The sequence below is a fragment of the Lygodium microphyllum genome, chromosome 18, assembly GCF_053477565.2.
Source record: "Lygodium microphyllum isolate KBCC chromosome 18, Lygodium_microphyllum_v1.1.10, whole genome shotgun sequence".
NCBI lineage: Eukaryota > Viridiplantae > Streptophyta > Polypodiopsida > Schizaeales > Lygodiaceae > Lygodium > Lygodium microphyllum.
The window spans coordinates 99661242-99670878 of record NC_141152.1 but is presented as its reverse complement, the minus strand read 5'-3'; positions in this window follow the sequence as shown (position 1 = coordinate 99670878).

Here is a 9637-nt window from a genome sequence, read left to right as displayed (position 1 = left end):
AACATGTATCCACTGGTAGATCTTCTATCAGACATACTACCAGCCCAATCTGCATCTGTGTATGCAAACACCTGTACATCTGTACTTGCCTCATAGAAAAGTCTATAAAGTAATGTGGACTTCACATATCTCAATATGCATCTGACTAAATCCAAATGTGGCTTTATAGGTACTTGCATAAACTGACTCACAAGACCAACAATGTAGCTCAAGTCTGGCCTTGTAATGGTCATGTAGATCAAACTCCCCACTATCCTACTGAACATAGTAGAGTATTCTATCTCATCCCCAACATCAGCACTCAACTTTACATTCTGCTCCAATGGGACTGAAAGTGGTTTGCATACTGTCATACCATACTTGGATAATGTATCCAAGCCATGCTGTCTTTGGGATAGCCATATACCATCATCACATCTGATCACCTCAATGCAAAGGAAGTACCTTAGTTCACCTAAATCCTTCATCTCGAACTTCTTCATCAAAAAATCCTTGAATTCAGCAATCCCACTATCACTATCACCTGTAATAATCAAGTCATCCACATAGATGACTATGATGACCAAACATGCATCTCCCTTTCTCACATAAAGTGAGTGATCAGCATCAGAAACATAAAAGCCAATATTGACAAGATACTCTCTGATCTTGTCAGACCATGCTCTAGGTGCTTGCTTGAGCCCATAGAGCGCCTTCTTCAACCTGCACACATACGTGGGATGTTCTAAATCTTCATAACCTGCTGGTTGATCCATATACACTTCTTCCTGCAAATCACCATGCAAGAAGGCATTCTTCACATCCATTTGCTACAACCTCCAACCTTGGCTGATGCCAAAGCAATCACACATCTGACAGTTTCCATCCTAGCAACTGGATTGAAGGTTTCTTCATAATCTATGCCATATATCTGGGCATAGCCTTTTGCAACCAGCCTAGCTTTGTACTTACTAATAGAACCATCTGCATTGTGCTTAATCTTATAAACCCACTTACATCCAATAGCTTTCTTGCCCTTCGGTAATGATACTAGATCCCAAGTCTTATTGGTCTCTAATGCAGCCAACTCCTCATCCATTGCTGCATCCCAACGAGTACGACCAACAGCATCCTCAAAACAAGTGGGCTCAACATCCTCAACTAGTTTCACCATATAAGTATAATGGTGAGCTGCATAACCTTCAAAACCAAATCTTTTAACAGGGTATCTGACCCTGCTAGATCTACGTACCACCGGATCACTCAATGGAGCCTTTACATTACTATGAGCTCTTTGTACACCTGGTGTCCTGAGAGAAGGAATACCAAGCTCATCATCCAAGCTCTCTGAGCCACTGGAGTCTCCATAAAGAACTGCATCAATGCCATCTGACACTTTATTCTTTCCTTTGTCTTTACATGTAGTGCTACTAGATGCACCTGAAGATGTAGAGCTACTCCTTAGTCTCTCAGACCAAGGACTACCAGATGACGTCTCTGGTCTACTAAGAGTCCATGATTCTTGCTTTTCAGCCTGCACATGAGTGTCATGATCATCATCATCCTCCAATGCATCACCACTAGATGCATACCAACTGCTCATTTCATCAAAGATGATATCCCTGCTCACTCTGAACTTACATGTGACAGGGTTATAACAGCGATACCCTTTCTCCTCTAAAGAGTATCCAATAAAGACACACTTTTTAGCCTTTGGATCTAGTTTCTTCCGCAACTCATCTGGCACATGAACATATGCAATGCAACCAAACACTTTCAAGTGTGAGACATCAGGCTTCTTACCTGTAAAACATTCTTCGGGGGTCATACCATGAACTGCAATTGTGGGAGTTCTGTTCATAATATAAACAGCAGTATGAATAGCCTCAGACAAAAAATGCTTAGGCATATTCTTTTTAGCCATCAAGGCACATGCAACTTCTGCAATATGCCTGTTTTTCCTTTCTGCAATCCCATTTTGCTATGGGGTATACCTACAGGTGAACTGTCTCTTTATCCCATGAGGCCTCAGAAAATCACTGAACTCATTCGAGAGGTACTCTCCCCCTCCATCTGACCTCAAGCACTTTACTTTCAAGCCTATTTCTCTTTCAACTGTAGCCTTGAAAGTTCTAAAGTGCTCAAACACTTCACTCTTTTCCTTCATAAAATATATCCATAGCTTTCTAGAACAATCATCAATGAATGTGACAAAGTATGAATTGCCTCCAAGAGATACATTTTGTGTAGGCCCCCAAATGTCTGTATGCACAATATCAAGGATATTAGTGCTTACATCTCTATCATGTGAAAAGGGTTGTCTTGCCTACTTACCAAACTGACATGCTTCGCATACCTTATGAAATTCTGCAACTCTAAATGTAGGCAAACCTGTAACCAACCCTTTGGATTGCATTAATTTTAGCCTTTGTACATTTGCATGTCCAATGCGTTTGTGCCAAATTTCAATGTATGCAACAACACCTTTTCCTTTAGCATACATAGCAGCATTTATAGTAGGAATTCCAGCATCCAGAGTAAACATACGTCCAACTCTACTTCCCTTTGCAACTAACTTACACTTTTGATTGAAGTCTTCTACAAAGCAGCCCTTTGCATTAAATCTCACTTGCAGCCCTTGCTCTACCATTTGACCGACTGACACCAAGTTCTTTGTAATAGATGGCATATGTAATACATCTGAAAGACTCTTTGTCTTACCATCATGCAAGGACAAGGGAACTTTTCCAATGTGTGAAATTGGGTGGCATGAATCACCCGTCTGCACATAACTTGCATTTTGCAAATCCTGCATCTCTCCAAACCATTCTGCATGGCTGGTCATATGATTGGATGCAACTGAATCAACATACCAAACATCATCATGTGTTCCCTTTCCTGTAACAGCATTCAACATATGCTGCATAACAAACAGACGTTCATTTTTGTCTTCATTATGTCATGAAGACGATGCATAGTGTCCTTGCTGCAACTTACCACTGTGAATATAATCTTTCTTAGCATAACATTGGGCTGCAATATGACCTGTTTTTCCACAGTAGTGACACACAATACCAGAGTTGTTAGAGCCTCTGTTCTGCCATCCACCTCTTCCTCTAAAGCTCCCCTTGCCTCTAAAGTTACCACGACCTCCTGAAACCTGCATATCACCAAATTGTTGATTCAATCTGTTTTGCCAGTTGTCACTACCACGTCCTGTACCACGACCTCTTGAAGAGAACCTACCACGTTCCCTTCCTGAACTGGAGTAGAAAGCTTGGACCTGTTCACCACTTCTTTCAGATGTCTCACTCTACATGTTGATCTCTTCAGTGATCATAAGGGAGACCAACTCATCGAAATCTGGAAATGGCTTTCTGACATATACGAAAGTTACAAAAGACTTCCAAGCCTTTTCATTGTTAAGTCCACCCAAGGTAGACGACACCAAACCATCATCATCGGGCATTGCATCAATCGCTGCCAATGCATCTGCAATGCTCCTTACCTTCAGTGCATACTCATTGATAGGCATCTTCCCTTTCTTCAATGTTTTCAACTCTTGCTTGAGTTGAATCTTTCGTGCCTTTGTATTTACGGAAAACATACTTTCAAGTAAGGTCCAAGCTGCATATGAATTCTCTGCATTTCTAATATGTCCCAGCATATTATTGTCAATTACTGCAGACAACCAATACATGACCTTCTTGTCTTTTGCATTCCATTCCTTTCGTGCCTTTGTCTCTTCTGCAGTTGGAGAATCACTCACCTCCTGCTCCTTTTCTTCACCTGAAACAAACTCGTAGAGGCCTTTTCCAATAAGGAAGTTCGTGACACGGAACTTCCATGAAGGATAGTTGTTCTTGTCGAGCTTCTCAATGATGGGGCTTCCACTGTTCTCTGCCATTATCACAAAACTAATACCAAACAGCAAGCAAATCTTCTACAACCCTCGACCTGTAGTGCACAGCAATACATCAGACAACCTTTTTCACTGTCTGCTCAACAATACATGCAATCTGCAACCTGTTTGCAGATAAACCTTATGTTCGCTTCCTGCAAACACCTCAAGAATTACAGATTTGCAATCTGTAACCTGCGCACCCACTTCCGGTCAAAACAACCGAAATCACAGTGTACCCTGAAACTGATGTCCGCAACCTTGCGGCTCTAAAACGGGGCCTGAAACGGCCTCAGATGCCCAAAATAACTGTGGGAAAGACCTAAAGGGCTTATCTGTAGAATACACAACGCTCTTTGCGCACACCAAATCTCATTGCAATCTGAGATTTTTTGCTCTGCCCTGCTTCCGGTGCCTCCACAGGCACTGTCCAAGAGAAAGAGTGGAAGGATGGGAGAGCTTCTTACCCGTGGCTTGCTTGCTCGAACCTTGCTTCTTCTCCTTCACTTCAGCCTTTGAAATCAGCCTCTCTCAGTGGCGCAGCTCTGATACCATGTCAAGAATCGCGTGGTGGGGGGACTTGCTCAAGATGCTGCGCCGAACACACATAGACTGCACAAGGAGAAGCCCACTCAAGATACAAGAAGAGAGATGGAGGCCAAAACGTTTTATTGCTGATTTCTTCTTCTTCTTCCACACACTTTACAATGTACACAAAGTATAGATAAGATACAACATAAAGGAAAGTGGCCTACTAAGTCAAACAATGCATAACCAACTACACTAGTCGACTGGCGCTATAACTATGCTAGCTGTAAATAGGTGTAATAACCTGAATATAATAAGTAATGAGTCTGTGGCCATGTGAGAGTCATAATGACCACCGACGTGCTAAGTGTAGACGTGTGGACCCATCTAACCAAGCGGTCCATCATCAATGTGTTGAGCTTGTCATCTCAACAGGATTGCCAAGCAATAATCTTCTCTAAGATTAAAAAGGTGTTGAATATCATTTAGCAATATATATCTCTTTTTGTTGATGAGATAACTAGAAAATGTTGGGACACATTTAAGAGGACTTGCTTCAATCTCTATACTCAACTCTATCTCATTTTCTTCCACTTTTGTAATGTTATCACTTTTAAACAAAACAACATCAAATCCCTGCACTAACTGATTCTCAATATCCTCCTGAAACATTTCACCCTTCTCTTCAACTTCTTTGTCTTTGCATGCAATATCCTCATCTTCTTCTCTTGTATTGTATATGAAGAACAACTATCCATATATTGAAGATATACAAGAAATCTAACATCCTTCTGTACACAAGAAGACATTATTGCTGATTCTGATGGAAAGGGCAATCCGCTTTCCACTTCTTGAATTGTTCATCAATAAGGGTAAACCTTGTTTGCAAAGTTGCTCTAGTAGCATTAGAAGCTTTCATTACATCGCTATAATGGACAAATTCCTTAATCTCTAGGTTTTCCACATGTCTATCATAAAACACCTTAAAATCCTTCAGTTTATCTTCAAGATCCTTCAAAAACTCTTACAAATCAAAGGGAACATTGAGCATATCTTTGATGTAAATAAATCTAGATGAATTTCCAGTTGCATGAAGAAAATCAAATAGCTTTTCATCATAGGTGACCTCCAGATCCTCCTCCTCCATTCCGTTTAATGAAAACTTCCTTTTGGTTATCCTAATTACTAACAAAAGAAAATCCAGAAAACAAAAATAAGGGTCATAATATACAAATCCACATTTGCTCATATGCAGTAGACTAAAGAAAGATTGCTAAGAAAATTAAGGAAATACAAGATGAAAGAAATGAATTAAAACTTTATAGAGAAGAGAAAGCATGAAATTCCAAGTCTCATAGATCAAACTTTGTTTAATATTTTCAACTCATGAAACGTGAAAACAATGATTCAGATTGCCTCACAGTTCAAAAAATCGCGTTTCACACGTCACTTATAAAAAAAACTTGACGAATTCGCGTTTTATACATTCAAAAAATTTGAACAAAACAATGCCTCAATAACATCAAAACCCCATCGTTTTACATGTTTCCCAAACCAAGATGAAAGAAATGAATTAAAAATTTATGCAACAGAGAAAGCATGAAATTCCAAGTCTCATCGATCAAACTTTATTTAATATTTTTGACTCATGAAACATGAAAACAATGATTTAGACTGCCTCACAATTCACAAAATTGCATTTCACATGTCACTCATTAAAAAAACTTGACGAATTTTTGTTTTATACATTCGGAAAATTTGAACAAAACAATGCCTCAAGAACATCAAAATCCCATTGTTTTACATGTTTACTAGACCAATATTGCTAGAAAAACAAAGTAAAACCAATACAAAATTTCTATGTCCCTGATGTATCTTTCTCCTTTTAAACCAATTAACATCTTGAATGCCTCTAAATTCAGGATTGCAGAGAAAAATATTAAGAAAAGTGTATACGATATTTGCAAGCCTTGCTCCTGAGAATAAATGGTTTCTTGTAAGCATATGCTTGGTTTAGCTTGTGATGCTTACAAGGTAAAAAGCTGGTCGAAGACAAGTCGATACGTGAAAGAAATAGTAACCAAGACGACACGAACTTGAGTGTTCATATATATATGCTAATGGTTACCGCACATTTGATCAAAAAGTACGCTGCACTAATTCGGAGGACGTGTGCTTAAAATGAAAAAAAAAGGAAAACAATTAAAAATCAGAGCCATAAAAGCGCTATCATGCCGAAAAAGTAAATGACATGTGGCACAACTTACCAGGTAAAACAGTCTTCAGTCACACATGTGAAATTAACTACGCATTACCACAGCCACACATGTAAACCAACATCGTTATAAACCCAACTTCTAAACTGCAAAATAGTTTTTTCAAAGACAAAACCCTCTCTATGCTCAACCACACCAACACAATGCTAATTTGATCGTAGTACAAAATTATTCTTCCACGCAAGGGTACTAAAGAAGGTTTCATCAACATCATATGCACTCAACACTCAAGAATGTAAGTTTAAAAAAAAAAATACGAGTAATTTTTGAATCACTTGAACACTCCTACTAAATCATCTTCAAAAATGCCAAATGTATGAAACGTGATGGGTGCTAGGTTTCTCTTGTCCACATGAGGCCTCCTCGCGTTTCATACGACTAAGGCATGCAAGTTTCTGTTGTAACATGGGTGCTAGGTTTCTTTTGTCTATTAAAGCCATACTTGTGTTTCATGTGTTTAACTTGATGCAGGTTATAGAACTTTGAGTCTCTTTTAAGTTTCATAAATTATAGAACTTCAAGCTTCAAGTAAATAACTAAGTTGAAATGAAAGAATCTCTTTTAATCTTTCAAATGCATGTGTGTCGGTTGGAAAAACATATACTATAAAGTCAAAATTTAAAAAAATTATCAATCAAAAAGGATAAAGATGTTTAGGGTTTCCACAACTAGGATTGCCATTTTTGTCATGCGACGTATGAAACACTAACTGTGTTATGTTTTTTTTTTGGAGTAAGGTCATATCGCGTTTCATCCGACTTGAGCTTGCATTGCTCCCCTTGTGCTGTATGAAACATGATATGATGTTGAGTTTCCTCTATCTTCAAGGCCTACTCACTTTTCATATGTCTTTAATTGTTTTATCGAGATTGTATTTAGACTTTGTGATTAGTGTTTACCTGCTGCTTCGTGATTGTAGATATATTGATATGAGAGATTAGGAGATCTTTCCTAATTTGTTAGTATTATTTGTTTCTTTTGGATGTTTCAGGTGGCTAGAACTAAGTCCACTGCCAGGAAGCAGAACTAAGTCCACTGCCAGGAAGTAGAAACTTGATCCTAGAGGTTTTGCTTCAAAGATACATCAATCCTCCAAGCCTTCTAAACTTTCAAGGAAATCAAAGCCAAGAAGAAGGTTCTCACAGCATGTGAGGTGTCTTAAGGATATTAGAAGTGCAATGAAGGCTCTAAATAATGCAATTCCAAAGCTATCTTTTAAGAGGCTTGTCAGAGAAATATGTGATAAGCATAGTCTATAGAGTTTTAGATGGACTAGGGCAGGTCTCAACTGTATTCAGGAGTCTACAGAGGATTTTTTGATTGAGTTTTTCCAAAATTCTTATATCTATGCAGCTCATGCACATAGGCTTACACTTATGGATAAAGACATGATTATTCTCAAGAGATTAAGATACATGTTTTCAAAGGTCATTGAGCTAGTCTCTCTTTCTGATGTTAAGGCTTTTAATATTTTAAATGTGCCTCCATATAGAAAGAAGAAAAATGATACTGGTGTGAAGGTTGAAGATGTTACGCATGAAAATGACACAAGATAGCATGAGAAAGAGGAAAAAACCACAATAGACCAGGGAGATAAATGGAGGGAGTTTAAAAGAAAGAAGGAAGAAGAAAAGGAAGCAGAAAACTCCCATCTTTTAAAGAGGAGTTATCTACCCTTCTTGAAAGGGCTGACTCTAAGGGCTTCAATGTTTCTTGCTTTTTACATACTGATATTAACAAGAGATCTGATATGATATTTTTGGACTCTGATTGTGTTCAAATTCTCCAAAATAAAGTGAGAGAAGTAAATGACTCGATTCTTCTTGTTGGGATGAGGTATAGTTTACTAAAATTTGTTTAAACTCACGATATTTTTTTAGCAATAGACTTTCATATTGATGCTTACTATCTCCATTCCTTTGCTAGGTGTGTAATGCATGAGCTCCCCTTCGGTATACAACAAAAGATTGAGGTTCTGGATCCATCCATCTCATACTATATGAGAAGTGAGCTTGATGCTAGTGCTTTTGACCATTGGTTCAATTCAATTGACTTTGAATCTTTGGAGCTTTTTCTAATTCCATACAATGAAAATTAAGTAATTTGATATTTTTAAAGATTTAATGAGACCTTATTTTGCTGGATTATTGAAATATTTTTGTTTTTAGTTCTCATTGGAGCCTGATTGGAATAGACTATGTGGAGAGGTAATGTTTCCTCATCAATTCTATAAAAGGAAGCCATGGAAATGCCAAGTTATAAGTTATATAATCTAGGGTCTCCTTGATATTTTGATCTTTTTGTTGCAGGTAATCTAAATATTTTGATCTTTCTTTTGTAATAACTCTAAATTTTATTGCCTTTTTGGTACAGAGTTTGCAAAAGATTGATTGAAGTGCTAGAGAAAAGCCCCCCCATGTCTTCTAACTTGCAGCAATGCAATATAGACAAGTTGAGGTAAGTTCTTGCTTAATATGGTTGGAACATACTAAGAAAATTTATTCTAAAACCTACCATAAACAAGTTACTCTTGTTGATTGCAGTGTCCTCATCAGGATGATAGTTACTCTTGTGGTTGGAGAGTAATTATAAATGTCAGAAGATTGGTTTAGTTTATTTATCTCAATGATGATAAACTTATAAAGGTAATGTGAAACATACTAAACTTTAAGATAGAGTTTTATTGCAAAATAATTCATTGTAAAAAATAAAAATGAACTAAAAATATTTTCTTAAAAATGTATGATAGTTTACAAGGGATTGCTATACAAGTGAGCATGTTTGGTATATAAGAGCAAAGCTCTTGAAGTACATAATGACCAATTGTACATAATGACCAATTGTATACAACCGACAAGAAGTGGGGGCTTGAACATTGAAGGCGAGGAGCTGCATGTAGCTACAACAGGTGAAGCTATGCCTTAAATAACCAAAAAAATCAAAGATAGGCAAA